At 54.9% G+C, this 16986-nt stretch overlaps 1 protein-coding gene and 1 long non-coding RNA gene across 2 annotated transcripts in view; one reads left to right on the forward strand and one right to left on the reverse strand.

Annotated features, from left to right (window-relative positions):
* The first annotated feature begins 1295 nt into the window (after window positions 1-1295).
* The window catches only part of EPPK1 (epiplakin 1), a 38789-nt gene continuing 23098 nt past the window's right edge, over window positions 1296-16986 (forward strand). Inside the window, exon 1 of the mRNA XM_054985198.1 lies at window positions 1296-1340. The gene's annotated coding sequence lies outside the window, so the exon portion shown is untranslated. The remainder of the gene's footprint in view (window positions 1341-16986) is intronic.
* On the reverse strand, window positions 7976-16788 carry LOC129333497 (uncharacterized). The gene is made up of 3 exons (XR_008597426.1): window positions 16725-16788; window positions 11559-11828; window positions 7976-8210 (listed from the first exon to the last, which is right to left on the reverse strand). It is a non-coding gene; the product is annotated as an uncharacterized LOC129333497 (long non-coding RNA).

Below are 16986 nucleotides of genomic sequence, written 5' to 3' on the forward strand. Positions count from 1 at the left end.
GGCTGGCACCGCTGATGGCTGGCAGCCCCCCCTCCCCAAAGACTATTGCCTGCCCCACACGTTTCCCAGTTCTTGGTCAGTCTAGCAGCAGGAGCCATCACCAGACGTGATCTCAGCGTCTTGGGTGCCCATGGCCCGAGAGAGCGGATGGGGCAGGAAGCGGCCGCTAGCAAGAGAGACAATGAACAGCTGGGACACGGGAGAGGGGTGTGCAGTTCTCAGAAGGAGAGGGGGGCCTCTGGGTGTGTGCGTGAGAGGCTGTGAGCTGGCCCTGCTTCCTTGGTAGAAATGCTTTGCATACAGTTTTGAGCCACTTCCATGGAAATATGGCCTGGCTCACTTCCTGGAGAGTTCTGCTTTGCATGGGCGGTGAGAGGGCAGGACTACCCAACACAGCAGGTGAGCACTTGCTCTGCTTTGCAGGCCCGACCACTGGCTGAAAGACCTCAGCTATGGGGGGCACGTCCCAGTGCTTGGGGTGCAGGCAGGAGGGCGGCCACTGAGGAGAGACTGGGCCCCCGCCGTGCTCTGCAGCTGATGAAGGAAAAAGAAAAGCCGGGCGGGGGAACGGCTCTGATCTGAGCGGGAGGGCAAAGTGCAGCTTCATCTCTGCTGCCTGTTAAAGTCCGTCCCTGGCCGAGTAGCAGGAGAGTGGAGGGGGGGAAGGCTCCCTCCCCAAGCACGCCTGGGGAAAGCTCCCCCCAGCCTTTTTCTCCAGGGGGGGAGGGGAAGAGTGAGGTGGGGGCACTAAAACTGGGGAGGGCAGGCCCTGCATCTTGCCCCATGGGGGCCTGGACTGCACCCCACAGCAGCCTGGCTGGGATGTGCACCTCTGCGCACCAGGCACGGCCCACAGCCTTTCTGTTCCTGGAACTCACCCCCACGTGCTGCTGTCCTGACTTGCACGCCCAGCCCTCCCAGCTCAGCCTTTGCACCCAGCACTGGTGCATGGCCAGGGCTCAGAGCAGCAGTCACCACTGCAGCAGCAGCGCAGCACAGGTGCAGCGGGTGATGCACAGGCAGAGGCAATGCACAGGGAACAAAAGCGTGTGGATGAGTGCGTGCATGTGTTTGCCTGGCCCAGCCAAGGCAAGCATGCAAGTGTCTGTGTGCCTGACCCATGGCCTGCTCTGTGCCCGGGTCTGCGTGTGAGCCGTGGAACCAGGTGCATTTTTGTGTATGTTTATATTGCAGCAGCAGCAGGGCTGGGCCAGTGTGTCATTCCGGGGCGGGGACACGAAGCAGGTTTCAATCCAACCCCATCCCAGCTTGGCGCAGTTTGAAACAGCAGCCGGAGGAGGCAGGTGGCCCAGACACTCCGCCTGGCCCAGGACGTACAGGTGAGGCTGGGGAGGGCAGGGGGCAGGAGGGGGGAGGGGGGAGGACTGGCGCGTTCCCCTCTGCTCGGCCCAGGGAGTGATGAGCACCGGCAGAGGCACGCTTGGAATGCAGTCTGGAGCCCAGCGCTGATCCCTCTAGGCCGAAGGTGGTGGGAGGTGTGCGAGTCTTCCTAGCAGAAGGAAGCCGGGCTACCTTTGGACCAGCTGTCTTGTTGGCCTGTTTGCTAGGGTCCCGTGCCCCCTTGAACTCACAATGGGGGTGTGGGGGGGTGGGCCCTTCTGAGCAATGCCAGGTGCCCCCCAGGCCCGAGAGCATTGCTCTGCCCATTGCTGGGCAATGGACTCATAGAACCAGAGGGCTGGAAGGGACCTCCAGGGGCATCTAGTCCACCACCCTGCACAATGCAGGAAATTCACAACTACCTCCCCCCCCCACAGTCACCCCCAGTGACCCCCTCCCACCCCCCGCTCCATGCCCAGAAGATGGCAAAACACCGTCAGGATCCCTGGCCAAACTGGCCTGGGGGAAGTTGCCTCCTGGCCCCCACAGAGGAATTCTCTCTCCTTCCGCCCAGATAGTGGAAGGGCTGGCATGGAGCAGCAAAAAAGACAGGCCTGCCCGCCCACGGCCGCCACCTCCTCCGTGTGTGACGTTTTGTACCCACCAGTGCTGCACCTTCATTTGCAGCTCCCTCTACAACGCCAACTCTCCCCACCAGTTGCCCGTGGTGCCCAGAGCGCCCGCTGCTCTGGCTGGCTTCCCTCCCAAGCACTCTCCCGGCCGCCCAATCGCCTGCTGCATCGCCAAGGGCCTTGCTGCCGGCTCTGTGCTTGGTGCCAGCTCAGCTGGGGTGGGTTGGCCAAGGATGGCCAAGGATTTTGTCTTACAAGCATCTGGCCGGAGAGCTGCCCGCCTTAAGAGCAAGAAAAGCAGTGCGGGGGGGAGGGGTGTTGCTGGGCCCTGTCGGAGCAGCGATGGAGGGGGCTGGGGCTGCGCCAGCTGCCAAGACTCGGAGCTTCTGGCCGGGGACTTGCATCTCCCAAAGGGGACCGTATCGGAACCCTCCGCTGCTGCCCAGGCGAGGCGGTTGTCTCCTGCGCTGGGCCAGTGGCTCCTGAGGCCGTCTCGCTCCCATAGCCAGCAGGGGCTCAGGGTCCTCAGGGCCCTTCTGAGCTTTGTTGGCGGGTGCTGTTGTTTCGAAGGGGTAGGAGCCCTGCCGGACCAGACCGGGGAAGGTGCCTCTCGCCCAGCATCCAGCCTCACGTGGTGGCTGGCCCCTGGGGAGGGCCCCTGTGCTCAGCCAGTGGTGGACCACTCCTCCAGGAATCTGCTTACTTCCCCCAAATCCAGCAGTGGTTGTGGCCCTTCACGCCTCCCCTGGCAATGAATGCAGCAGTTTAATTACTGTTGAGCAAAGCAGTATTTGCCTTGGTCCGTCACAAATCCATTGCCCAGCAACTTCATTTGGTACCGACAACTTCTAGTATTCTACGAGAAGGAGAAAAAGTTCTCTCTGTCCACCTTCTCCCCCTCTCGTATAATCTTATAAACCTCTATCCTGACCCCCCCCCGCCCCCCGCCCCCTTAGCCCCGGGATCTGCAGCCTCCCCTCCTAGGAAAGGTGCGCCACCCCCCGAATCCTCTTGGCTGCCCTCTGCTGGACGTTTTCAGGCTCTGCAGTGACCAGAAGGGCACACAGGATTCCCAATAAGGCTGCACCGTAGAGCTGTACAGGCGCACTATAGTATCAGCTATTTTATTTTCAGTCCCTTTCCTAGTAATCCCCAGCGTGGAGTTTGTTTTTTTAGCTATAACCAAATGTTGAGTTGGTATTTTCATCGACCTTTCCACAGCAACCACAAGATCTCGTTCAGTCCCAGTCTCGGCCAGTTCAGATATTTTTAAAATTAGGATTTTTCATTCCACTACGCACCTTACACTTACCCACCCTGAGCGTCTTCTGCCAGGTTGTTGCCCACCCACCCTGTTTCGAGAGATCCTCCCAGAGCTCTTCGCCATCTGTCTTGGTTTTCATCATCCGGAATAATTTGGTACCTTCTGCAAGCGTGGCCACTCTCCTGCTCACCCCCAATTCCAGATCATGTCTGAGCAAATTAAATAGTGCCAATCCTGATCCTTGTGGGACCCCCCTGCTTATCCCCCCTCCCCCGGTTGTGAGAACTGTCGCATTTATTCCTGCCTGCCATTTAACCAATTTTTAATCTGTATGAAGATCCGTCCTCTTATCCCCCGACTGCTAAGCTTACTCAGGTATCATCGGCGAGGCACCTTCTGAACAGCCTTTTGGAAGTCCAAGTATACAACATCTGCCTGGTCACCCTTATCCACGTTCGTCAAACTGCCCCCAAACTCAAAAAGATCGCTGAGGCCGGCCTTCTCTTTGCAGAAGACAGCCGGTTCTCCCGCAGCAGGCCTTGTTCCTTGGTGCACGTAATAATTCTATCCGTAATAACAGTTTGTACTAATTCACTTAGAACAAACTAAGTGAACTAGCACTTGGTTTCCTGGTTCCCCTCTGGACCCATTTTTAAAAATTGGGGTGACATTTGCTATTTGCTAGTCATCCAGCACAGAGGCCCATTCTAGTGACAAGTCATACGTGTTGGTTGATAAATCAACAGTAATACCTATCTGAACTCCTTCAGAAGCCTTGGGTGGAGCCGTCTGGACCTGCCGACTTCCTGGCTTTCACTCTGGCTAGTAATCCTAAAACTTCATTTCTCAAAGGGATCTTGGGGTAAGAGTGGACTGTAAACTGAATATGAGCAGTCAGTGTGATGCGGTGGCAAAAAAGGCTAATTCAATCCTGGGTTGTATCAAAGGGGCCATAGCATTGAAATCGCAGGAGGTCATAGCCCCTCTCTATACTGCCTTGGTCAGGCCACACCTGGAGTATTGTGTGCAGTTCTGGAGGCCTTACTTCAAAAAGGATGTGGACAAAATCGAGAGGGTGCAGAGGAGAGCGACGAGGATGATCAGGGGTCTGGAGACTGAGCCCTACGAGGAAAGGCTGAGGGCCTTGGGAATGTTTAGTTTGGAGAAGAGGAGGTTGAGCGGGGACATGATTGCACTCTTTAAATATTTGAAAGGCTGTCATTTGGAGGAGGGCAAAGAGCTGTTCCAGTTGGCAGCAGAGGGTAGGACGCGAAGCAATGGGCTAAAACTACATGCACAAAGGTACCGGCTGGATATTAGGAAAAACTTTTTCACGGTCAGAGTTGTTCAAAAGTGGAATCAGCTGCCAAGGGAGGTGGTGAGCTGCCCTTCGCTGGCAGTTTTCAAGAAGAGGCTGGATGAATATTTGTCAGAGATGCTTTAGGCTGATCCTGCACTGGGCAGGGGGTTGGACTAGATGGTCTGTATGGCCCCTTCCAACTCTATGATTCTATGATCACTTCCGTCTGACCCCATTTTTCAGACAGACTTCCCTCAAACAGCGGCTGTGGCGTAGGTGCATTCCCCACGTTTTCGAAAGTTAAAACAGACACGAAGAATTAGTTTGGTTCTCTGCTATCTTCCGATCTTTCTATGGTAAAACCTGATTTTCCTTGGTTATCTAACGGCCCAACCACTTCCCTAGCCAGTTTTCTGCTCCTGATATATTTGAAGAAGGATTATTGTTTGTCTTAATTTGTTTTACTATCTGCTTCTTAAATACTCTTTTTGCTTGTTCTTTGCTGACTCTCCAGTCCACACACACCTCTGTGTGTGTGTGTGTGTGTGTGCGCACGCGTGTGCATGCGTGCACGCATGTCTTTGTAAATGATGTCGAGGCCTCTGTGGACGGCCCTTCAAGGCAGCATGACATTTCTTTGCTTGTGATGTGCATGTGTCCTTCAGAGGCAACTCCTGTGCAGGCTGTCTTGGGACAAGATGGAAACGTGGGTGGAGCTCTACAGTGGGCGAAGGTGGCAGCGGCTCAGGGTGGGCAGGGGGGCACTGGCCTGGTCACACAGTTGGTCAAACTCCAGTTTCTCAAGGGTGAGGAATTGCAGCATGTCAGGGCCTCCTATACGGTGCCCCACTTTATTTGGGGGGGGGCAGGTGTATTGCAACCCACTTCTTTTGCTGGGCTACATTCCCTCCCACCCCCCACCCACCCCAAGGAACTGGTCTCAAGTGAGAGGGATTCCTGCCCCCAATTCAAGCTTCTGGTTGGACTTCTGGCTGGGCCCCTCCACCGTTCCCACCTGCAGGGCCAGACTGGGGCTTCAGCAGGATTGCAGTGGCGCCTTAGAGACCAACCGGATTTCCCGGGTGTGAGCTTTCGAGGGAGTTAGAGCAGAGCAGACATGGCGCCTGAAGGAGGGAGCTCCGGCTCCCAAAAGCTCATCCTGTGGAAATCTGGCTGGTCTCTAAGGCGCCGCCGGACTCCAGTCCTGCTGTTCTATTGCAGACCAACACGGCTGCCCACCTAACTGCCCAGACTCGTGCTTGTGTGTCACGTCTCTTCTGGCTGCAAGGGGCACGTCAAGAGCCATTTGCAGTGGCTCTAGAAGCCGAGATGGTCCCGGGGAGGAGGGATGCTAAGGGGGGGGAGGGCCTTAGAGAAAGGAATTTAGTGAGTCAGTCAGCCTGCAGAATGAGCACCCACACCTTGGCTCTGGTAGCGACGCCAGCATGGTGTGCAGCCAGAGGAATGGCGCACATGGGATTGCAGCTCAAGCGCAGGCATGCAGGACACGCCATGCAAGGGGGGAGGGTCCCAAGGGCAGCCCTGTGGTTTGTGGAGAGGGGCCGTGGCTCAGGGGCAGAGCATCTGCGCAGCAGGCAAAAGGTCCTGGTTCAAGGCCCAGCAGCCCCAGACAGAAATATTCAGTCACGGGTGATGGCAAAGGCCTCGGCCTGAAGCCTGGAGAGCTGTGGCCAGCCTGAGTGGACAGGACTGCCTCTGAAGGACCAGCGGCCTGATTCAGCCTCAGGCAGCTCCCTGTGTCCCTGGGGCCTCCTCTCTTGCCGGAGAAGGCTGTAGAGGGACGCCTCGGGGCGGAAGGCACCATCAGTCACTTGTGGTGGTGCATCTCAGGAGAAGCAGCCCTTGCACCCTGCTTTGATCAGGAGAGAGAGACGGGCACAGAAGTAGTTTAAATAAAGAGAACAAGGGAATGCATCCCTTCAGGTTCCGCATAACAAGCCTCCTTTGCCCTCCCCCCGGCCCGGTGTATTCTGCCCCTGGGCTGCCTTTCTGGGTCCCTCTGGCCTGGTCGGGGGCTCCCTCTGATTCCTCCGGTGCGTATCAAGCCGTGGACTGGAAGAGAGCCAGGGCCATGATCCCAGGGGCAAAGCCTCCGGGAGCCGTAAGGCCTTTCCGTGAGCCTTTCTTCCTCTGCCCGGGGCTCAAGAGCTCGCGTGGGCTGCCCTGCTGCTGTTCAAGCTGTGGCTGCCTTCAGGGCCCCGGCTGTATCTGCCGCCTTCTCACTGGGGGGGAGGGGGGTCCCCAGCCTCCTCACCCCAGGCCAGCCAGGCTTCCCTCTGCCCTTCCGTGCTCCAAACATTGCTTCATTAGCAGCCATTTTCTCGCTAATTGCCAAACCACATAATTGCTTCTCGCCACAGTATCATTTCCTCTTATGTGTGTGCGCCTGTGCTGGTGCACCAGTAACCTGGAGAGTTTCAATGCCGCCTCGTCCGTGAGCCTGGACTTGCTGCAATGCTCCTCCAGTGCCACAGGGAATAGTTGTGAAATAACTCGATTGCCTTCCTAACTTTGCCTGGAAACTCCACCCCCCAGGTTTGGCGTGGCCTTCCTTCTCTACAGTTGCCAGAGCCAACTAGAGCCAGCCCAGCCCAGGGCCGCACGGCCTGAGCCATGTGAAGAAATGCCTTGGCACACCTGGGCGGGGGGGGGGTGGCAGGGGTGGTGGGGGGCTTGGGGGCAGCTTGTCCTGTGTCCCAGATGCGGGTGCCGTGGTAGCCCCTCCTCGTGGAGCGGAGGAAGCACAGAAGAGGTCTCGGCTTGCCGGGAAGGCAGCTGCTGAGCTGAGAGGAGGTGCCCAGGAGTCTGCCACTAGGATCCAGTCCAGGTGCTGAGCACCTGAAGGCAGGAGGTGGGCTGCCGAAATAAAATTGAAACTGGGAAATGGCATCCGGACTAGTGTGGCATGGCGCTTAGACAGTTGGACTAGGATCAGGAAGAACTAGGTTCGAATCCCCGCCCCCCCCCCCCCGCAACGGAAGCTCCCTGGGTGACCACGGGCCACCCCACTCAGCCTACCCTACCCTACAGGATTGTTGCTGTGAGGATAAAATGAAGGGGGGAGAACAATGTTGTAAGCCATCTGGTTCCCCCTTGGGAAGAAAAGTGAGGTATAAATTTCTAAATAAGCGTAAGGTGCCCACGTTTTACTGCTTGTACTGCATAGCATGGGATAAAATTTGGAATGGGGGCAGGGGGGTTGTATTTCACCCAAGGCAGCAAAAGACATCTCCCCTTGCATCAAACATAGAGTTCAAACCATCACGGAGGATATTTAGAGCGTGATCCCAAGCAGGCCTGCTCAGAAGCAGGTCCCATTTTATTCAATGGGGCTTACTCCCCAAGAGTGTTTTTAGGACTGCAGTCAAGGAGAAGCCACAGCCATTCAGCAGCACCCTAAAGATTAACCAAGTTTGTTCCAGCCGAGGCATTTGTGAGTCAGAGCTCCCTTCATCAGAAGCGCACATGGTGCGTCTGTCGGGCAGAAGCTGCAGATACAGAAAGGGGGTGGGAAGGAGGGATGTTGCAACGAGAGGCCGGTGGAGGAGAATCCCCAGGCAAGAGTCATCGCGCCACGTCCAACCTCGGAGGAGCAGCAAAGCAGGCTTAGCGTTAAATATTTCTAGTCCAGGGAGAGTCCGGAGGTCAAGATCTAAAGGGAAAAGAGGGGGCAGAACCAAATAACATCTGTAAGGTGTGAGATGCCCCAGGTGGGTAAGAAAGGACAAGTCCCTCTTAAGACCGGGGAAGAGGTTGCTTCCACAGGGGCCCGATTCTCTGTAGTTCTCTACTGCCGTCACGGCAAATGTGGAGGCATTTGCAATGGTGACAGAGCACCCACACAGCATTTTCCCTGGTTTTTTCTTGCCTCAGCCCCCAAGGCTGCACACCACAGACGGCTTTCCCAAGAAGTGGCCGTTACTAGAGGGCAATAACATTCTGACCGTCTCCTGCCATGGTCAACTAGCTCCTCTGTTTCCCCTGCTTTTGGACTATTACAAAATATGTCTCTACCCCTTTTTGTAGCAGCCATATAAAGAGTGCAACTTTTCTCTTATATTGCTGCAAAAAAAAAAAACCTGGAGACTTGCATATTGCAGAAAAAATAAAAGCTGGGAATTCAGAGGAGCTAGTCAGTTATAAAGTCCTGGCCTGGATAGCTCAGGTGAGCCTGACCTCATCAGATCTTAAAAGCTAACCAGGGTCGGCCTTGGTTAGTAATTGGATGGGAGACCTCCAACAAAGACCAGGGCTGCAGAGGCAGGGGACGGCAAACTACCTCTGTTACAGCCCGGAAAACCCACAACAACCATACCTCTGTTAGTCTCTTGACATGAAACCCCCACCAGGGGTCGCCATAAGACAGCTATGACTTTAGGGCACTCTCCGCCACCTGTTGATTCCAGCAACAGAAGATCAGAATATCATTGTGCTACAGCAATTGCCAGTTATTTTTAAAAGCCCTTCAGTGGTGTAGGGGGAATGGGGGAGGGGCTGCAGCAAGGCAACTGACACCTATGTGGGTGAGACCGTGAGAAAAGGCGCCCCGTCCCCGGTTGCCAGGTCATCTCCCGTCAGGAGGGTGGAGTGCCTGGCACTTGCCCTGTGCTGAGCACGAGGCCTTCTTTTTGCACACGTGTGCCCTGGAGCTGGTGTAATGATGTCACCACGTCAGCCGTGCAAGCGCTCCCACACTCCATGTGGGGTTGATTTGGCCCGTTTGGGGCCCAAATCAGCCCCAAACGAAGTGCAGAAACACTCCCATGGGTGGCGCGACGGTGTCACTTCCGGAAGTGACATCGCTGCGCCGGCTGCCTGCCAGTGGAGGGCAACCTTTGGGTGCTTACCCGCTCCCGCTGGTCGCTGCACGATCAGCAGATGAGGGGGCAAGTCCCCAGGAGTTTGCCCACCACTGGCGGGCACCTGGGAACCCTACTTCCCACCCACATGGCTTGCAAAGCACTTTGAGTGCCATCTTCTTGAAAAGATCAGATCTAATCCGGTTTGGCAAAGGTTGTATTGCAGCAAGTAGATGCCGAGGGGCTGACGTCTTGTGAATGCTCCAGAAAAACCTGCTCCAGTTTAGGTGTCAAACTAGAGCAAAATCTCTGTGTGGAAGCAACCGTGCTTGACAACTTTGATGACTGTACATTCAGCATAGCCCTTTACATTCACTTGTTGAAGTTTTTCTATAGGAGAATAGTGACTTTTAAGTTCAGCCACCGAACATTCTGGAATATGAAAAATTTCACCCCCCCGATTTCTGACGACTGCAATTTTTAATACCAGGATTGTGGCCATTTATTCTTTTGCAGAGAGACTGCAATGTAGGAAGGGGAAGGACTTGACTGGCCCAGAGTTGCGCATATTCCTTGGCGTACGAGCGAGTGGCTGAGCCTCAGACGGGGTCGTGTTGGTGGAGTTTGTCAAATGGCAAAGTTGGCATCTAGGTTTGTTGCAGGGTCCATCTCTCTGTTGTTGTAGGGTGAGGAGTCGTTTTAGATCAGGAGGGCTGCCTGTAAGGTAGCCAGGCCACAGCCGGCAACCCTGAGGAGCCATTTGGGCACGGGAACTGGAATGCTGGGCCGGATGTGACATCATGGGTCACTCTAGGATTCACCAAAGCTCTATGGAAAAACTCCCCTCACAGAGTTGCTGCTGGAAGTATCCTAATGAAGGAGAGAAGGACGTTGCAGGCCACTTTGGGTCCCCATTGGGAAGAAAAGCGGCACATAAATATTTACATAAATTTAAGGTGCTGGTGTTTTGTTGCTGTTACTGCACAGTGGCGGAGAGTGCCCTCAAGTCATAGCTGACTGATGGCGACCCCTGGTGGGGTTTTCAAGGCAAGAGACCTTCAGAGGTGGTGTGCCATTGCCTGCCTCTGCAGGCCTGGTCTTCGTTGGAGGTCTCCCATCCAATCACTAACCACGGCCGACCCTGCTTAGCTTCTGAGATCTGATGAGATCAGGCTCACCTGGGCTATCCAGGTCAGCGCACTGTTACTGCATAGCCTGGGATAAAATATGGAGTGGGGCAGGTGGTGTTAATTTTGCCCAGGGCAACAAAAAACTTTGGGAAGAATAAATCTCCCCTTGCATCAAACAGAGTTCAAACCATTATAGAGGCTGCTTAAACCATGGTAAACCATAGAGATGCTATGACTTCACTTCTGGTTTTAACTAGAAGTGTCATCAGCTGACCGGCACAATGCTGGCACGCTGGGAGGTCTCCTGCTCTTGGGGGGGGGGTGATCTGGCCATCCTCGCTGCCACGCCACGGCCTGTGAGAGAAAGACCCAGGCAGGCTGCAGGTTGTGGATTCTGTGCTGGGCTACGTTCAGCGGGGGGCTGCAGGTGACCGATTGCACGTGGGGCTCCGTGGGCATGTCCTTTAGGCCTGTCTCGGAGCAGGCGGCTGCGGGATACTCACTTGGCTTTGCTGATTGGCTTCCCTGGGCGGCCATTGTAATCCCCCCAGGATGCCTGTTGTAAAGCCTTCAGGTGAGAGTCCTGCCAGAGAGGCCGGGACAAAGGCCCTTGTCTCGGAGTGCCCGACTGCAGGCAGCAGACTGTTTGGTCAGGTGTGCTTTGGGTGATTTGCGAAGCATGCAGGTGTGTATGGCCCTCGGTGCATTTCTGGTATACCGAGGTGCTTTTGTGTACATCATATATTTGTATGATGATGTTCAGTAAATATGTTTGTTTATTTATTAAAATATTTATATGCCACCTTTCTTTGAGGCTCAAGAGACAACATAATTACGACATTACAATTTAAAAACCAATAGCATAAAACTCCAGATACTCCCTATTGTGTGAGAGGAAGATTTGTGTCCTGTTGCACATTCAAGACCAACCAGATTTCCAGGCTATGGGACTCCAAATCCCTTTGTCAGCTACTGCGAAGGGAGCCTGACTCTCGAAAGCTCTTGTGGGTCTTGGAGATGCAGCTGGACTCGAATCTTGCCCTTCCGCTGCAGGCCGACACGGCTACACACCTGCAACTCTCTCCCTGGAGTCTGCTTGCGGGTGGGGTGAACGTTGTTCAGAGTCATGACGGACGCTGCCAAGAGGCTCCTTTCCATGGGTCCAGATGATGAAAATGTTCTTGATGAATCTCAAGTACCGGGGCGGCGTCAATGGCTGGGAGCTGAGCAAATGTTGCTTTAAATCGGCCGTGGAAATCTTTGCCTTGTGGGCGCTCCTGGCTGTACCGTTCATAGAATCCTAGGGTTGGAAGGGACCTCCAGAGTCATCTAGTCCAACTCCTGCACAATAAAGGAAATTCACAACTATCGCCAACTATTTCACAACTCCCAACTATTCTTCGGAAGGAACAAGTGACTGCCAAACATGAAGCGGTTGTGGGTGAGGGCAGAGCTTGGCAGCAAGGACCGAGGTGGCATCTCTGGGGTAATGTGCCTGATGCTTGGGAGTCCATCTTGCGGGGGGTGTTGGGAGCGAGAGGCAGGCCTGTCCTCCATAGTAGCCAAAGTGGTATTTCCTGGGCGACTGTCCAGGGACTGTGGTTTTCTCGGGAAGCCTGCAGTGCTCTGCGAGTAACCGTGTTTGTTGCTGGCATCGCATCTGCGGATGGAGTCCCGATAGCCAGGCACCCCTACAAAGGCAACGGGGATGCTGGCCGGCCAGGCCTGTGCATCTTAGGTAACCTGGCTGAGGTTCCCAGGATGTACCCGTACAGATTTATCCCTCTAGATGGATGGGTATTCCTTCACCACCCCGTTTAACTCTCTCAGGTATTCCTTGGTGGAAACCTGAGTGCAGGGATGTGCAAAAGTTGTTCCCGAGAGCAGCCAGATGGACTCCAGGAGGCACCCCCAGGGCAGCTTCCCCAGGGTGGACATTCTTGTCCTGGCGGGGCTTGGAAGAGGCCCTTATCCGAGTGCCGAAGGCCGAGGGGTGAGCCCAGGGCTGCGGCTTCGTTCTGTTCCCTTGACGCCCCCTGTAAGTTCCCACCACCGAAGCGATCACGTTTGGGCCGGCTTTCAAAAACCAGGCTTGGGAGTATTACAGGATGGCTTTAACTCAGGCAGGTTCAACTTTTGCCTGTTTCATGGGATTTTACTTGTGGAGGCTTTGTAACCACCCTGGTCCTTGGCATGGAGTGCAGTCAGAAATGAACGCCGCCGTGAGCCTGCAGGAGATGGAGAAGTTGCCGGGCCTGTGCTGGTTGGGACAAGTTTGTTGCTGTGTTGCTGTGCAACGCTGGGTGTGCAAATAAGGAGGAGCGGGGGAGAGGAAACTATGTGTCTTCGCAGCTGTGGTTGCAGTCCTGTGTGTGAGCACAGCGAGGTGTGCCCAGCAGGGTGGCTGGTTCCATCCCCATTTGCCAGCTCTCCCACGGCAGCAGATCCAAGGCCAGGCCCACTGCCTGCTGCCGGAGGAGAGGGCCGGAAGCCCCGCCAGGGAATCCTCCCACTTCCAAGCAGAGGCGGATGATTAAAGTTTCCAGGTGAAGGCAACACCCTCTAATTACCGGGGGAACCCACTGCACCCAGCCCGCGGGGGAGCTCTAATCAGCAGGCATCGGGGTGCCAACACCCCGAGAAGAGGCCTCGACCCACGAGCAGTTTCTCCTGCCCAGCTGAGAACCCTCCATGGCAATGCTGCTCCCGGCCCTTCTCGCTCCCCACGCTATCCCCCGTCGCTTCCGACCATTCCCTGGCCCGGGCAGTCCCTCCTCAAGGGCAGACAGTACAGCCGTGGGAGCGGGAGGGTAAGCTGGAAACTTGCCTCGATCCTCTTGCTAGGAGGCAGAGTTGCCAACTTCCAGGAAGGTGGGGCATGGAGGTCTCCTGGAATCACAACAGATCTCAAGACAGATCAGTTCCTGATCTGGACATTATATGCAGATGAGATGTGACGTTGCAGAAGATTTGGGGGTGGGGAGCCTGGGGAGGGCAGAATTTGGGGGCGGAATGGGGATGTGGTGATGATGACACATCCTGTGATGTCAAAGGTCAGCTTTCCAACTCCTCCCCTTCCCAAGCGGTCACTTCCTCCCTCTCAAATTCAGATTTTAAATTTCCCGCCTCGTGTGCTGCTGTGCGTCCTTCTGAGCCTTTGATCCCAGATCCCTCTGGCTGCGTCCATCCAGGGACCTTCCTGCATCCTGGGAGGAGCCCGGAGGCGTTTGCAGGTGCCAGGAGCGACTGCTTAGGGCTGCCGAGAACGGCCTGCCCTGCACACCTGGGGCTGCAGATACTCTGGGATTACTGTCGCAGACGTCCCTTTCCGGGAGGCCTGGCCACTTCCCAATTATGGTGGCAGTCTCGTAACAGCCACGCAGTTTCCTAAGGCAGCCAGCTTTTTGCCCACCCAGTGGGGACAATTCTCAATGAGAATTACGTCTCCATACAGAAATCAAAAGAGGGATCAAAGCAGTGCTTCCTTTTATAATATTATAAAAATAAACTCGGAGGCCATGGAACGGCATGCACAAGCTTGGCTGAGTTAGAGCAGTCTCTTCGGCATCATTTTTAGGCCTTCTGCCTCTCACCTCCCTCGTTCCTCCTTTTGTCATCAGGAATCACTAAATGTTCTCGAGACATTCCAGGGTTTGCATCTTGCAACTGGTACAGCAAGACCGAAGAGTTTTCAGGTAAACATTAGGAAGAACTTCCTGACAGTGAGAGCGGTCCCTCAGTGGAACAGGCTTCCTCGGGAGGTGCTGGGCTCTCCTTCCTTGGAGGTTTTTAAGCAGAGGCTAGATGGCCATCTGACGGCTGTGATGATTCTGTGAGCCTGGGCAGATCGTGAGGGGGACGGCAGAATGGGTTACGTCAGTGCTTAGTTCTCGTGGCCCCTTCTTACCTGCCCAGGGTTAGGCAGATCGCCACCTTGGGGCCAGGAAGCAATTTCCCCCCCGGCCAGTTTGGCTGGGAATCCTGGAGGTTTTTTGCCGTCTTCTGGGCATGGAGAGGGGGGTCACTGGGGAGGTGTGGGGGGGTGGGAGGTAGTTGTGCATTTCCTGCATTGTGCAGCAAGGTGGACTAGATGACCCTGGAGGCCTCTTCTAACTCTACGGCCGTTTCCAGATGGCTTACCTTCTGCCGCTCCATGCCGCAACGTCACGGCTCGTCCTGGGGCGAATGCGAAATATCGCGCGAGTTTTGTGCGATGTTGCGCAAAACTCGCGCGAGAAAACACGTATTTCGCGTTTTCCCCGGCACGAGCCGTGACGTTGCGGCACGGAGCGACAGAAGGTAAGCTATCTGGAAACGGCCCTTGATTCTAAGAATAAGCTTGTTTTTCACTAGGGTTGCCAGCCTCCAGGTATTGGCTGGAGATCTCCCGGAATTACAACCCCCAGATTTCCAGGAATTTCCCAATTTGCAGCTGGCAACCCTACTTTCACTAGGGTTGCCAGCTCTGGGTTGGGAAATTCCTGGAGATTTGGGGGGTAGAACCTGGAGAGGGGGGTGGGGTTTGATGAAGAGAGGGGCCTCAGCAGGGTACAATACCATAGAGTTCACCTTGCAAAGCTGCCATTTTCTCCAGGGAAACTGATCTTGATCTGCTGGAGATTTGCTGTAATTCTGGGTGATCTCCACCCACCACCTGGAGGGTGGTAACCCCACTCTCACCAACAGACATTTTGACCTCAAAAGCTACCCAGATATCTATTTTTCAGAAAGGCAGACACTGTAGAACCCTGAAAGCTGAAGTAAGTCTGTGAAAAGTCTACGGCCAATCTAGAAACCTCCCAAAGCTGTGAAAGACTAAGAGATATGGCTATAACAGTTCCTCTCCTTCACAGACATGCTGAAGCTAAGGAATATATCACTGACTTGTAGAAATGTAAAATCTATAAAAGGTTAGCAATTATTTGGATAAACAAACTTCAGCAAAAGTGAATTCCTTATCTGGAATTGCTGGTCAAAATTTTCAGAGGTTGATCAATAAACAGACATTATGATCTCTTGTAAATTGTAAATTAGAACACATAAACTAAGGTATATTTATTTATTTTTATTTATTAATTCGATTTTTAGCCCTCCCTCCTCACGAACAGGCTCAGGGCGAGGATACCCTTATAGAGTCTAGAAATGTCTGTAGGAACATATAAGGAACATAGGGTTGCGGGTCACTATACACTCCCCAAATTGGCCCCGAATAGGGTTGCCAGCCTCCAGGTGCTAGCTGGAGATCTCCCGGAATTACAACTGATCTCCAGGCAACAGAGATCAGTTCCTCTGGAGAAAATGGCGGCTTTGAAGGGAGAATTCTATGGCATTATATCCCACTGAGGCTCCTCCCCTTCCCAAACCCCGCCCTCTCTAGGCTCCATCCCCCAAATCTCCAGGAATTTCCCAACCTGGACCTGGCAACCCTATCCTCGAACAAAGTGGAGGAACACTCTCACGGCCGGTGCAACAACATCGCTTCTCCCCCCCCCCCCTTTAAGTAGCTGCCTCGGAGCAATTCCTGGCAGAAGCTGGCCTGGCCCAGTGCCCGGGCTCACCTGTGGGGCTTCCTCTCAATGCCAAGGCCGAAAGTAGAACAGGCAAGGAAACCAAGCCACGGTTGTCACGTACGCATGAAACTCTTCACGCCTAGGCGGGCAGTATTTTTATTCAAGGTTCTCGGGGCACCAGGGCACTTCCCTTTTAGGCAGGCTCGGCTAAGACAGTGGCTGCCCCAGGGGCTGAGTGGGGCTTGAACCCTGGCCCAGGCCTGACACGCCCCACACTCCACACTAGGCTTGCCAACCTCCAGCTGGGGCCTGGGGCTCTCCCAAAACTGCAACAGAAATCAGTTTCCCCGGAGAAAATGGCTCCTTCGGAGGGTGAACCCTGTGGCAGTGTGGCCCCTTCCTAGGGATCCCAGACCCCATGGTGGACAAGCACCTGTGCGTCCTGCACCTGTGTGAAGACGTCACTTCCCAGGAGTGACATCATGGCGCAGGGGCAGGGGTGTGCACACAAGGAGCATATGCAAGGAGAGAAGAGAAGGGGATCGCCGGGTGCCCCTTCGGCTGGTAGGATAAGGGGAGCTGGCAACCCTATCCCTTCCCAAGCCCTTCCCTCCCCAGGTCCCACCCCCAAACCTCCAGGAATTTCACAGTTGGCCAGCCTAGACCATTATTTTTCCGACAGCCAAACGTGACTGCATGGATTCCGAGGAACCCAGAATGTGCTCACCAGGAGGAATCTGCAGGGCTGACTCAGGAGGACTTCCACAGAAGCTGTCCGACAAAGACCTGAGGAAGAGTCAAAAGGAACGCTCCTCCCCAGACCAGATTTCACACCAGCCCCGATGACCTAACAGGGCACAGCAGGGCCCACCTGCTCGACAGGCTTCCAGGAAGCACCATGTAGGGAGAATGGCAGTCCTAGTCCCAGGCTCTGGTCATGTGTGAAGGACGGGCTTGCAAGCTGCGCCGTTCCAGTGGGCTGTTCCCCT

Source organism: Eublepharis macularius, chromosome 7, assembly GCF_028583425.1.
Source record: "Eublepharis macularius isolate TG4126 chromosome 7, MPM_Emac_v1.0, whole genome shotgun sequence".
Taxonomy (NCBI): domain Eukaryota; kingdom Metazoa; phylum Chordata; class Lepidosauria; order Squamata; family Eublepharidae; genus Eublepharis; species Eublepharis macularius.